We start from the raw sequence: 13,500 nt of genomic DNA, 5'->3' as shown, positions 1-13,500 counted from the left end.
GAGGATTATTCTTAAACCTTAAAATCTAATGGAATTTGCCCTGGTAGGTTTCAGACTTCCTTTGGACTGTCACCCCTTTCTTCCTTCCAATTTCTCCCTTTTGGAACGTGAATGTCTATCCTATGCCTGCCCCACCACGATACTTTGTTATAGCAGTTCTGACTGGCTAATACACTGTTGCCCTCATGAATCCCCAAAGCCACATGCACAGCTCAGCTTGGCCTCCTGCCAGCTCCAAACCAGATGTCCATAGGGTGCACACATCTGCAGGGACAGCCCTCAGCACTGGACAGGGCCTCTAAGCTCACAGCCCATGATGAGCTCCAAGAGCGCAGGTTCAATCCCTGATTGGGGAACTAAGATCCTGCAAGCCAGTATCCTTAGGGTCAGAGGCCTTTGAGTGACAGAACTTATCATAATGCTAAAGTAGGCAATAAAATGAAGAAGGGTTGCAGAAAGCATTCAAATATAGACAGTGAGAGCTTCTTGGGGGAAAAGAACGGCTTGATGGGAGCAGGGACCAGAGAATCCAGTTCCATGTGGCCCCTGGGCTCAAGCCTGAGGCCGACGGCTCATTCCTGGACTCTGGGAGAAGGTCTGTGTGTGTCTCCGACACCTCTAACCAGCCCTGCTGGATCGGGGACTTAGGTGATAAATAAACTAACATAGACAGGCTCACTTCCATCACCTCCCTCAAAGGGGGAGGAAGTGGAACTGAGAAATGTATTTAAAGAAAGTACATTAGTGCAAGTTCTTCTTTTGGTCTATGCTGATAGCTCAGTCGGTTTCTTTGGTATCAACTCCTTAAGGAAGCATATGGACTTCAGGCCAGTTCTTTGGGGAAGCAGTGAGGATCCGATTGGGACACGGGTCCTCTTTCCGGGTGGCTGCTCTCACAAGCCCTGCAGCCAGAGCTCACCACGTGTCCCTCTGTCCCTGTAATAAACGGGCCTTTACCCCGTGCTCTCAGCTGCAAGGAGCACGTGCGGAAGGGGAGGAGATGCATTCCTGAGGCCCTGGGCATGTTGGCCGAGCCGACCCCTCCCTCCGAGAAACACCCACCGTGTCCTTGCCTTCCTGGGACAGCAGGGCTCCTGAGAGGGCCGGTGGCTCCCACCCAGGGAGGGCCGGAAGCAGAGCTGCCAACGTGATAAGTGCTCTCGTCTGTCAAGTCTCTTTTCGTGACGATAGTTTTGGGGAAAGAGCTACTCAGACCATCAGCTTGAGTCCCACATGCCGGACCTGAATTTTATTAGCTGCATCTGTCTCTCTCACTCAGTGAAAACTCAGACTTTCCTCCCAACCCAGCCTTTCACTGCTGCATCCTTTTACTTTAGCCGAGTCACCCCAAGAGACAGAGGACCCAGACTGCGAGGGACGTCTCCAATAGTTAGAAGCCCGCTGTGCAGCGGGGGCCTCCAGCATGCCCGTGGTCACGCCACTGCAGAAGCACCGGATGGCCAGGTCCGTGTCTGCATTCCAGTGGCCAGCGTCTAAAGCCAGCTCTTACACGGAGAGGTTGCCTGGGTGACGGGATTTTAAAAGATCGCGTCACCTCAAACTATCATGACCTGTCAATCTGTCACACCACCAGCAGTATTATCATTAAGATCCGTTGTCCCTCAATGGATATGAGTCTCATAGAAGGGAGGACCACGGTGCTTTTTAACTTGACCATCAACTACTCGCAGACCGAGCTCCCCTGACAACCAGATGACAGCCTCACAGGCAGCGAGAGTGGGCAGACACCCGCAGGGGAGCCAGAACCCCCGAGCAATCACAAGATGGGGCAGTGGGGGTCCTGACAGACGCTGCCTGTGCCCTGATGCCTGGCCCAGGGCTCTTTCTCTGAGTCACCCGTCATCATGGAAACGAAGAGCCCTCACTTCCAGGAGGCTCGTAAAAGCTTCTTCCTAAGACATTTTCTATTAAGGTATTTTCCTATTAAGAAGACACACGGCTTCTCACCTCACACAAGGCTAAGCCAGATGCCATGCTGGCGTCCAGACTAGCGTGCGGGCTCTGAGGACACGGGCAGGTGAGTTCTGAAGAGGCTGAGGGGGCACTGGGCAACGGAAGTCACCTGGAGAGAAATCGAGGCAGAGGTGAGATGCTAGGCAGAGGGCAGCGGGGACACTGCTGCAGGGCAGAGCCCTGGTCACCCCTGCGGACTCGGGACATCCTGGCCTCGCGGCAGCTGAAGAGGACATGGATCTGTGATTGGGCCCGTTGTTCCCAGGAACGTTCACGCCACGAGGCCACGCCCCAGCTTGCCTCCTTCCTGCCCTGCACGGACTCGGCTGGCTTCCTCAGAGCACGTGACGTGTGGGTCCTTCCAAGGCACCGTGTGCGGGGAGAGGCTGTGGATGGGGTCTCACAGGAGGCTGTCGTTCACGTAGGAATCCGTGGAGCTCCTGCTGGGAAATTTGGGGGCCAGGGTGACGGAAGAGCTCAGACTTGGCCCGGCAGGGCTGGGTGCCCAGCTCAGTGGTCACTTCCCTGTGCAAAGTGACTTGCCTCACAGGTCGCTGTGAGCAAACAGGTGACCAGTAGAGGAGAGGCGGGCGCCCCTGCCCCTGTCTTCCTCAGCATCCAAGGGGGCCTGCGGAGGGCCGGGGCGGCCACATTCGCCGAGGCCCTTGCTCAGAAGGGAAAGAAACAGCTGTGGGGGCTTCCCAGGTGGCGCAGTGGTTGAGAGTCCGCCTGCCGATGCAGGGGATGCGGGTTCGTGCCCCGGTCCGGGAAGATCCCACATGCCGCAGAGCAGCTGGGCCCGTGAGCCGTGGCCGCTGAGGCTGCGCGTCCGGAGCCTGTGCTCCGCTACGGGAGGGGCCACAGCAGTGAGAGGTCCGCGTACCGCAAAAAAAAAACAAACAGCTGTGGACGGCTACCCCAGAGCTGACCCACAGGCCAGAAAGAAAAAGGGGCTGGAAAGTCTAGTTCAGTAAAGGTCAGGCGGCCTGCATAATAATCATCAGTCAGGCTTGTCTGTTATTAACTAAGATACAATTGTGCTAAATACTCTTAATAAAGATACTCTTTGACACAATAATATCAACGGACACCAGCATAATGCTAGCAGCAGAGTCAGCAAATAACCACCCAAAGATAATAGGTCCTAATCCCTGGTGCCTGAGCCACGGGACCAGAGGATGGAGCCTCCAGCCCCAGAGGGTGACTCCCAGACCCTGAACCTAATGGAATCTGCCCTGCTGCGTTTCCAAAGGGCTTGGGACTGGTGGCCCCCTTTCCCCTTTCATTTTCCCCCTTTTGGAATGAGAATTTCTGTAGCTGTTATTCTAGGCCTGTCCCACCATTTGTATTTTGGAATAAAGAATTTATCTTCTAGTTTTGTAGGTCCAGAGGTGGAGAGGAAACTTCCCCCAGGACGGTTCACATCCAGAGTCTTACCGAAACCTGATTTACATGTTGTGATTTGAGGCTTTTGAGCTGATAGATTTAGATGAGATTTTCAACTTGAATTGATGCTGTAATGGGTTGAGACTTTGGGGGATGTTGGGACAAGGTGAATATATTTTGTAATTGGAATGGACATGAACTTTAGGGGCCAGAGGCTGGACTGCTGTAGGGTGGCTGAATAATGGCCACCCAAAGATATTAGGTGCTAATTCCTGGAGCCTGTAAATGTTACCTTATAAAGGAAAAGGGTCTCTGCAGTTGTGATTAATTTAAAGATCTTGATATGGGGAGATGACCCTAGATTATGCAAGAGGGCCCTAAATCCAATAGCAAATGTCCTTATAAAAGAGAGGCAGGGGAGAGATGCCACCAAGGAGGAGAAGGCAATGTGAAGACAGGCAGAAATTTGTGCTCACAAATGCCTGCAACTTTAGGGAGAGAAATGAAGCCTCTGGGTATGGAGAGATCGGATTCCTGTATGAGGGAAGCTGCGGTGCAGGGAGGATGCGGGACACCCCTGCTTAGAGACGCCCCGAGAAAGCTGCAGCTGAGGGTGTTCTCAAATTTGTTGTTGTGAAAGAAAAAGCATCAGCTCCGGCTTCCTGGGGCTGTATTAACAGACCCCTCCCATCTCCCCACAGCCATCCCACCTCTCCGGGGTCAGGAAGCCCCGCAGACCTCCTCCCCTCGCAGAGCCTGGGGAGAGGGAAGCGCTGGCCGGTGGCTGACCTCCCAGGAGAGTCAGGGGTCAAAGCCCCCCCTTCCACCCTCTGAACTTCCACCAGAAAAGAAAAAAGCAAAGAAAAATAACAGCGGGCCCGATCCCCGGGGCCAAGGGCCAGACGCTGTCCCGAGGGGCAGAGGCCTCCCAGGCGCCTCTCGGAGGTTCCTTGGCTCCCGGGCTGCTCAGGACGCGGGGTCAGGTGGTGCGGTCAGACCTGCTGGGCCCGTCCCGAGATGCCTGGCGTGAGCCAGCTGACCGGGGCGTGGGGCTGGGGTCCTGTCTCCATGCCCTTCCGGAGCCTCCCTCCCGCCGGCGCTGAGCCAGGGCTCCCGCAGTCCCCCTCCTTTAGGGAAGCAGCTTCCCAGGCCCCCTTACCCCTCGCTATGTGGGGCAGGGGCTCTTACTCTGAACCTTCGCTTCTCTCAACGTAAATTGCATTTTCATTTAGTTATTTTTATTTTGGCTGCACTGGGCCTTAGTTGCCGCAGTCAGGATCTTTCTTAGTTGGGGCGTGCATGTGGGATCTAGTCCCCCGACCAGGGATGGAACCCAGGGCGTTAGGGGCACCGAGTCTTACCCACTAGACCACTAGGGAAGTCCCTAAATTGCATTTCTAAGAAGCCACAACAACCAACCTGGATTTTGTGTTGCCTTGCGTGTTTCCTAAATGGTCTCATACGGTGAAATCCTATTTTCCCAAACTGGCTAAAACGGACTTGAAGCCACATCTTAGTGATGCCGTGTGATAGCTGAGGGTGAGGTCAGGCTGCCTGAGTTCACGCCCTGGCTTCGTCACTGACTGGCTGTGTGATTTTTGACCAAGTACATAACCTCTCTGTGCTTCAGTGTCTTCATCTACAGATTAGTGACCATGACAGTGCCTGCTGCTGGGGCTGTTGTTAGTATTAAAAAGAACTAATTTATGTACAGCACTTAATATAGTGTGTGGTACTTAATAAGTGGTATGAAAACGATGTCAGCTGTTATCATTAAAGTTTTCTATAAGCCCTGAAGCACCCAGAAATATACTAGGCACCCAGTGCCTCCACTCAGTAACTATTAATGATTCCGAAAGAACACTTGTGTGAAAGCACCTGCATAACTTTACATAGCGTCTGGTCTCAATTCTCCATCTACGGATGGTGAAACTGGAGTCTAGGAAGAGTCCAGAGCTCGGGGTCATAGTGGACCTCACCCTCCATCAAGTCTACCCTCACTTTCTTTGAGAGAAGCCCTTTCGAACCATGCCAGCAGCTCACCATTCAGTGAACAGATTCCCAGCTGCCAGGGTGGCACAACTCACAGCAGATCTTCACATTATCAGAACAAGTTCTCTTACACGGAGCCCAACTCTGCCCTTAACTCTGACCACTAATTTTACTGAATTAGTCCATTTGCTCTTGATCTGACAGCACTTCAAATACTTGACAACTAGGAACTCTTCAAGGGTCCACAATGGTGCTCCAAGTTCCAAGTCAAGAATAAGTGATTTAGCTAAAAGTTAAGCAACATAGTCAAGGCCCCTCAGCCAGGCTCATGTACCTCCGGAAACAGAGGCTCTGCTCCTGACCCCCAGTCCACACATGCTCCCCAAGGCCTGGGAGTCAGGCTTCATCACTCTTTCCTCCAAAACATACCCCAATTCAGGGGTGGCGCTTATCTTCCGCAGCTACCCCAGACCAAGCCCCTACCTTCTGTGGCCGGCCAGCAGCCCCGAGATGGGCCTCTTTGCATCCATGCTTGCCTTTCTTCAATACTGTCTTTCCCAACATCTAAAGTGATTTGTTAGAAAGAGATCACAAGCGGAAAGATACTCGACCTCAGTAATCACTAGGGAAGTACGAACTGAAACCATAAGAAGACACCACTTCATACCCACTAGGGAGGCTATAATACAAAAGACAATAATAATAAGTGTCGGCAAAGGTGTGGAGAAATTGGAACCCTCACACATTGCTGGTGGAAATGTAAAGTGGCAAAGTTGCTTTGGAAAACAGTCTGGCAGGTCCTCAGAAGGTGAGCTATAGAGTTTACTGTATGACCCAACAATTCCACTCCAAGGCATCTTCCCAAAAGAAATGAAAATATATGTCTACATAAAAACGTGTACACAAATGTTCATAGCAGCACTATTCAAAGAGTCAAAGTGAAAACAAGCCACATGTCCACCAACTGATGAACAGATACATAAGATGTGGGATATACATACATGAGAATAGTACTCAGCCCTAAAGAGGGGTGAAGCGCTGATACGTGGACAAACCTCGCTAACATCACGCTGCGTGAAAGAAGCCAGTCGTAAGAGACCACGTATTGTCTGATATGAAATGTCCAGGATAAGCAAATCTACAGAGGCAGAAAGTAGATTAGTGGTTGCCCAGGGTTAGAGGGTGAGACGGGGGTGGGAGAGGGGAGTGTTTGCTAATGGGTAGGGGGTTTCTTTGGGGGATGATGACAGCGTTCTAAAATTCGATTACGGTGATGACCGCACAACCCTATAAATATACTAAAAACCACTGGACTGTATGCTTCAAATGGGGGAATTTTGGGGTATCTAAATTACGTCTTAATACAGCTATACACTAAAAGGGAGTTTTCGTCGCCATTTATTTTTTTATTCGACAGCTTATACACTTAAGATTAGTGCAACTGACACAACTTACCACACACGTTTTCTCTCTTAAGAAGAAAGAAGAAAGAAAACAATGAGCCATTTCTTTGTGGAGATGGAACCATCCTGCTAGTGGTGGTGGCATCTGGGGGCTGCACACGTGATGTGGCGTCACAGAGCTGTACACACAATTTCTACACGGAGGGAGAATCTAAATCAGGGCTGTGCCTGAGTTAGCAGCACTGCACCAACGCCAGCTTCGTGCTCTAGACGGTGGACGGTTGCCCTCCCCTCACACGGGGCCCAGGGGTCCCGAGGTCCAGGAGGAAAGGCCTGTCTGTGCTCGGCTCGCGGTACTGCCGCCGTCCTGCTCTGGCCGCGCAGCTGTCTGCCGGGCCTTCTAGAGCGCGCTGTGTTTCTGTACGGACACACCGCTACTCAAAAGCTCCCAAAGTCTTGCCCTCACACAAGGCAGGGGTGCTTACAGATTCCTTTGCAAATCTGATCAACTCTACAGCCTTCTTTCCAGAAAACAAAAACAAACCTATGCATACACAAAACACTATTTTCCTTTACCCTTGGAGTCCCTACACCTGCCCTACAGGGGAGCAGAACAAACCCTTCCCTGCCCTGCCGTCCCCACCAGGTCCCTTTCTCAGCGCTCCCTCACCCTACAGTGGCTGTCCAGCGGACATCCCTCCCGGTGGCGCAGCGGGTTCCCCTGAAGCCCCAGTTCCTCTCAGTCAGCTGCTCTCCCTAGGGCAGGCTTTCAGGTTTCGAGGCACTTTGCACAGAACTCTAACCTGAGTGTGCAAGTGCTCACTGCTTCTGCATCAGGACGTCCCCTCCTGGCAGGACCGCTGCTGTGGAGGATCTGGGTCTCACTGAGGGCTGTCGCTGGCATTTAGGAAATAGTTAAGATCCTTTATTTGTGCAAGGTTCTTCCTTGAATGACTGGTTGAATGTATTGAATGAATGATGGCAGTGAACTAACTTACATTAAACAGTTAATGGAAGACATTATTGTTTTTTTACTTTATTTTTTAATATGCTGTTCTTTTTAAAAAATTTTTCTTTATTTATTTTATTTTTTTGGCTGCGTTGGGTCTTCGTTGCTGCGCACGGGCTTTCTCTAGTTGCGGCGAGCAGGGGCTACGCTTCGTTGCGGTGTATGGCCTTCTCATCGTGGTGGCTTCTCTGGTGGAGCACGGGCTCTAGGCGCGCGGGCTTCAGTAGTTGTGGCACGCGGGCTCAGTAGTTGTGGCTCATGGGCTCTAGAGCGCAGGTTCAGTAGTTGTGATGCACGGACGTCATTGCTCCGCGGCACGTGGGATCTTCCCGGACCAGGGCTCGAACCCGTGTCCCCTGCATTGGCAGGCGGATTCTTAACCACTGCGCCACCAGGGAAGCCCGGGACTTTTTATCCTAAATGAGAGATGGTGGGCAGTGAGGTGGGCAGGGGACAGTGCAGGGTCTATGAGATCATAGGGATGAGGCCCACCCTGCCCACTGCCCACTGCCGGGCTCCTTGGCTAGAGCGTGGTGTCAGCTGTGACTGTACCCTGCAGGGTATCATCTGCAGGAGCAGAGAACTTGCTTATTCTAACGCACTCCTGCTGAGTGAGCCAATCCTCAGATAATCAGAGACGCGCGAGGTCCCTGTGTCTGCGCTGTTCATTCTCAGTTTGTTTACGCTTGTCCCAAAAGACATCCTGAAAGAAAGGCACCCAGTCCTTCCTGCAACATCCCTGAGGCCGCAGCCCCCCTGGATGGCAGGGAAGCCCTGCTGATTCAGCTGCTGGAGCCCAGCACACAGTGGAGACGGGTGGGGAGCGTAGCTTCTCCCTGCCGGGTGTCTGGCTGCTGCGTCTTCTGTCTTTACATTTTATCTTATTGTGGTAAGAGCACAGCGGGAGCGCGAGCCTGGAGCTGACGGGTTTGTACGCGTCCAACACGGTGCTGTTGACCACGGCCAACGTGACACAGGATGTCGTACGGCAGATCCTAGCGCCCACTCCTCTCGCCCCCCTGAGACTTTACGCCCCCTGACTGCAATTCGATTCCCGCCCCCGCCAGCCCCAGCAGCCACCATTCCCCTCCCTGATTCTGTGAATTTGGCTATTTTAGGGACCTTATGTAGGTAGAGTCCTGCCACTAAGGCTAAGGTCCTCAAGGTTCATCCACATTGTCACTCTTGCAGAATATCCTTCTTTTCAAAGACTAACGTTCCATCTTATGTTGACGAAATAAAAATTCTTTTGAAGGCAGGACAAGCGAAAGTTTTAAACATAAAACGCTCTCTCTGTCCGTTTGGGCCCTACCCCTCTTTAGTGTGCGTGGCGCATCTGCATTACATGTTAACCACGTCCCTTAGAGGACGCAGGAAAGCCTGCTCGCCAAAAGAGAAAGGCAATTTCCTCCCGGCGCCAGCGTAGTAAGTGTTCCGGAGATAACATTCCCTTCTCAATCCTGTAAGGGGTCACAGTGACCCGCCACTCACCTTGCTGGACTATGTACTCTGTCCACATGTTACCGTGATGTGGGATCCTTTGTCTCAAAAATGTACACAACTGTGCTTTGTCCTCAAGGCTTCATGAATGACTGTCTCCTGGGTTATAATCCTCATGTTGGCTTGAATAAAAACTTCCACTTCTTTCTTAGGTTGACCATTGATTAACTTTTCATCCACGATGTATGTCCCACGTTTTCTTTATCCATTCATCTGTCGGTGGACGTCAGGTTGTTTCCACATCTTGGCTGTGGTGAATACTGCTGCAATCATCCTGGGAGTGCTAATGTCTTTTCAAGATCCTGATTTCAATTCTGTTGGATAAATACCCGGAAATGGAATTGCTGGATCACGTGGCAGTTCTATTTTTAATTTCTCCAAAGAAGACATACGCATAGCCAACAGGTACACGGCGGGCGGGGTGGGGGGGGGAGCTAACATTGCAGTCATCAGCAAAATGCAAATCAAAACCACAATGAGACCTCACACCTGTTAGACTGGCTATTATCAAAAAGACAAAGACGGCGAGTGTTGTCAAGGATGTGGAGAAATTGGGAGCCTTGGACGTCTTCTGGGAGGATGCAAAGCGGTGCAGCGGCTGCAGAAACCAGCCTGGAGACTCCTCTGTTTTCTACTTTGGACTCTGATGGTAGTTGGTCAAGAGAGCACAGTCTTAATACCTAATTAAAGCCTTTTGATTTGACTTGGAGGCAGACCCTCTTCTGAAAGCACCTGGACATCCACAGTCAGCTTTGGGCCCCTGGGTGTCCTCTATCCATCCTCATATTTTGAGCACCTTCTCTTGTGCCCACATTAGTGAACCTTTTAGTAGCAAATGTCGCCTGTTACCAAAAGGAAGGGTGGGCACTCTGCAAGCAGGGGCGGCTGGTGAAAGACACAGATTTAGAAGAAAGGAACCCCTACAGGGCTGGGGGTGGAGGGACCTAGGAGGCTTCCGAAATCTGTTCCGGCCTCCCAGCTCCTAAGATGTGGACAGGGGGCGCCCCCTACGGCGCCCTGCCCGTTGCCGTCATCCCGCTGCCCACATGCCTTGGACCCGTGGGGTCCCTCAGCTCCCCTAACCCCAGCCTGAGCCGGACTGTGTCTCCACCGGCTTCTGCTGGTGCGTGGCTTGGAAGAAAAAGGGGACACGGAATTCCCCCATGAAACTCCCCCCCCGGGATCTCATCTTTCAGGGGGTCTAACTTTTCACCCTGGAAAGATCGGCCTCTTCCTGGAACGTGCCCTGCGTGTTCTATCCTTTACTTGGCCTTCCGTTACCGGGGGGTGGGGAGGTGGGGGAATGGGGGGTGTGCGTAGCTGCACACCAGGCCCCCGGAGGGCCTGACAGCAGGAGGCCTGGGACAGAGCTGACCTCCAGTGTCACCGGGTTTGTCACTCAGCCGGCCGAGCTCGCGGTCGTTAATGGGGGCAGCAGTGCCTGGGTGTCTACACCCCTCACATCATCAGGGTAACCTTGGGAAGGAAGCCAGGTAGGTATTTTATCCCCAGAAACCGAGGCCCAGAGAGGCCGTGGGCGTGTTCAGGGCGGAGCCTGTGCTCGGCTGGAAGCTCCGAAACCTCAGAGAGCATCCCCCCGGCAGGGGGTCATCCAGCACAGGATCCCCGGACCCCCGCGGCAGGGCCAGGCTGTACGGGGCCGGCAGGACCTGGGCTTCATAGGAGACACCTTCCCTCCGCCTCCCCCTCCCTGCGGGCCAGTTCTCTCCGCCCCGGACGGCCCGGCCCTGCAGCATCCTGTCCTCCGTTCCCGCTCGGCCACTGTCACGATGGTGGGGAGAAGCCTCCTGAGATGCTCCGGGCTGCCCCTCCGAGGCTGCAGGGACACACAGGGGACACGCAGAGCGCTCTGGGCAGCCCTCTGGAAACTTCCAAATGGTGTCGGGGGCCCACGCTGAACCCACCAGCTCTGCGGGGTCAGACTCTATGTTCTCCTTGGCCTTTTGGGGGTGTGGCCAAAATGGAAGCTGGGAGACTCCCAGTCAGAAATCAAGGCTCAGCTGGGTCGCCCAGGGGGGACCCCAGAAGAGGGGACGGTTCTGGAAGCTGAGACCACCCGGAGACCACGGCAGCTTGTTCGAGGGGGCCCGGCCCGCAGCCCTCCCTCCATCTCCCTCTCCCCTCCCCTTCCCACCCTCTTCTCTCTCCCTCCCTCCCTCCCCTCCCCACATCCAGGAACCACTTCCTCTTGATAGTGGATCAGCAGTCAAGTAAGCCAGGAAACTGTTAAAGTCGGTTTCCTCTATCATGTGCAGGTGTTTTTTCTAACCCAAATGCAAGAGTGCATTTATATTTTATTAACATTCTTTGAATGCCTGCTACATGCAAAACATGATGCTAGCTTCTGCTCCGACACCCTCCGGGGTCCCTGAGTGAGCCTTCCCCGTCCTGCTGGGCTGGTCATCTCCCCCACCGCAGCCGGTCCGGCCTGAGGTCGTGCTCTTCCCCAAGGGCACCGGGCGCTGCTGCTCTAGACCCGCAGCGCCCAACCTCGGCCTGGGATGGGCCCAGCAGCCCTCGCGCCCCCGCACAGCCCGGCTGAAGACGAGGCTGTCGTGGGTCCCTGAAGCTGCTGGGCCGACTATCCCCTTGGGACTTGTCCCAAACAGACCCTCTCAGCCTAACCTGACCACCTGCTGCCTCAGCGCTCCCCAAACCTGAACCTTCCCGTCTTCTGCAGAACTGGATCTCTTCACAAATACTATACAGGCACTTTTTGGTTTGCTATGTCCTCTCCGCCCTTCGGGAGGGCAGGGGTGTTTGTCTTGTACCCACAAGGGCCTGGACCTAGGAAGCACCCAGCACACATCTGCAGGAGGGAATGAACGTGGAATTCAGCACCAAGTTCCCTTCCCACTCCTGCCCCGTGACAGCACGGTTGGAGGTCTATGACTTGTTTATGGTTCTCTCTCCTCGCTCTGGAGCAATAGAGACCTCGTGTGTCTTTCTTACCTTGGCATCCACGGTGCCTTAGAACCCTGTGGGACCCTAACTCAGCACCTCTATGGAAGGAACGCGCTGTGTCTGCAGCCGCGAGAGGCGCACGAGGTGTCCTTTGCCTCCCTCTGCTGGGCGGACGTGGAGAGGCTCACGGAAGGCAGGCGGATTCTGGGAAGGCAGGGGCTGGACCAAAGACCAGGTGTGAAAACATCGTTTTTCATTCTAACACTCTTGAAAACAAACAAAGCTGCCCACACCTTCCCAGCGCTTGTACAGTCTACAGCAGGACAACAATCCTTCCAGGTTTTAAAATATTCCGTCCTGTTATCTTCATGAATACACTTATCTGGCCGGCCGTCTCAATTTAGGGCTTTGCTTACTTGTGGTCTCTAGACTTTCTGCCTTGGAGGATGGTGACTGTGGATAAAAAAGCCACTGCTACCACCTGGCTTGATGCAGGCTGGCCAAGGTCAGGCTGCTGCTAAGAGCTGGGGCAGCCATGAGAGGGCAGAGCTCACCTCACCTTTTTCCAGTTCCTGGCATGGGGGGAGGGTGACAGGGAAGGTGGGTCAGCCGCTGCCCCCAGACAGGATCTGCCTAGCAGAGACCCTGTGCCCAGCTGCCAGCAGGGGTGTCCCACCCAGTCCCGCCTCCTGCCCACCAAGAACGCTGCCTCTGGTGCGGGATGTTTAGCAACAGGCAGGGTGTCCCCTGCTTTCGGAGGCGTCCTGTGCCCATGTGGGGCAGCTCTAAGTGCCGGAAAGCGCTTCCCCACTGAGCTGAAGGCTGCCTGCTGGTGATGTCCACTGTATCCCAAGAGGGACTAGGAGACCAGAGACCCCTGGCATGCACCCCTGCCCCGAGTCAGCGCTGCACCACACTCATCACCCCGTTTGCACAACTGCCACTCGTAGCACTCAGCTTTGATGTGGACCCACTGTCCTTGCCTCCTGGACCCTGACTGGTCGATGTCTCCTGCTGTAGGGAGGGGCCAGGACTGGACACGTGGCTTGACTGGTACAGGAGCTGACAAGAGCATCCGTCCCACTTTGGATACTGTACTTCTAGTGATGAGTAGTGATAAGGGGACAAAACTTCTGAGTCACATCATACTATGCCATTATGTTGAAATGGAGGAAAGTTACCCCAAAATGCCTCAATCAAAAATCCCACAATCCCACAACTCCAGATCTTAAATTCACACCTAAAAATGTATACAACTGTTCTGAGTCCACCTTTTTAATCTACTGAAATCACAGAAACCCCTTCCCCTCC

This window comes from Delphinus delphis, chromosome 16, assembly GCF_949987515.2.
Source record: "Delphinus delphis chromosome 16, mDelDel1.2, whole genome shotgun sequence".
NCBI lineage: Eukaryota > Metazoa > Chordata > Mammalia > Artiodactyla > Delphinidae > Delphinus > Delphinus delphis.
The sequence above is the reverse complement of the archived record's forward strand: the minus strand, read 5'-3'. Positions refer to the sequence as shown.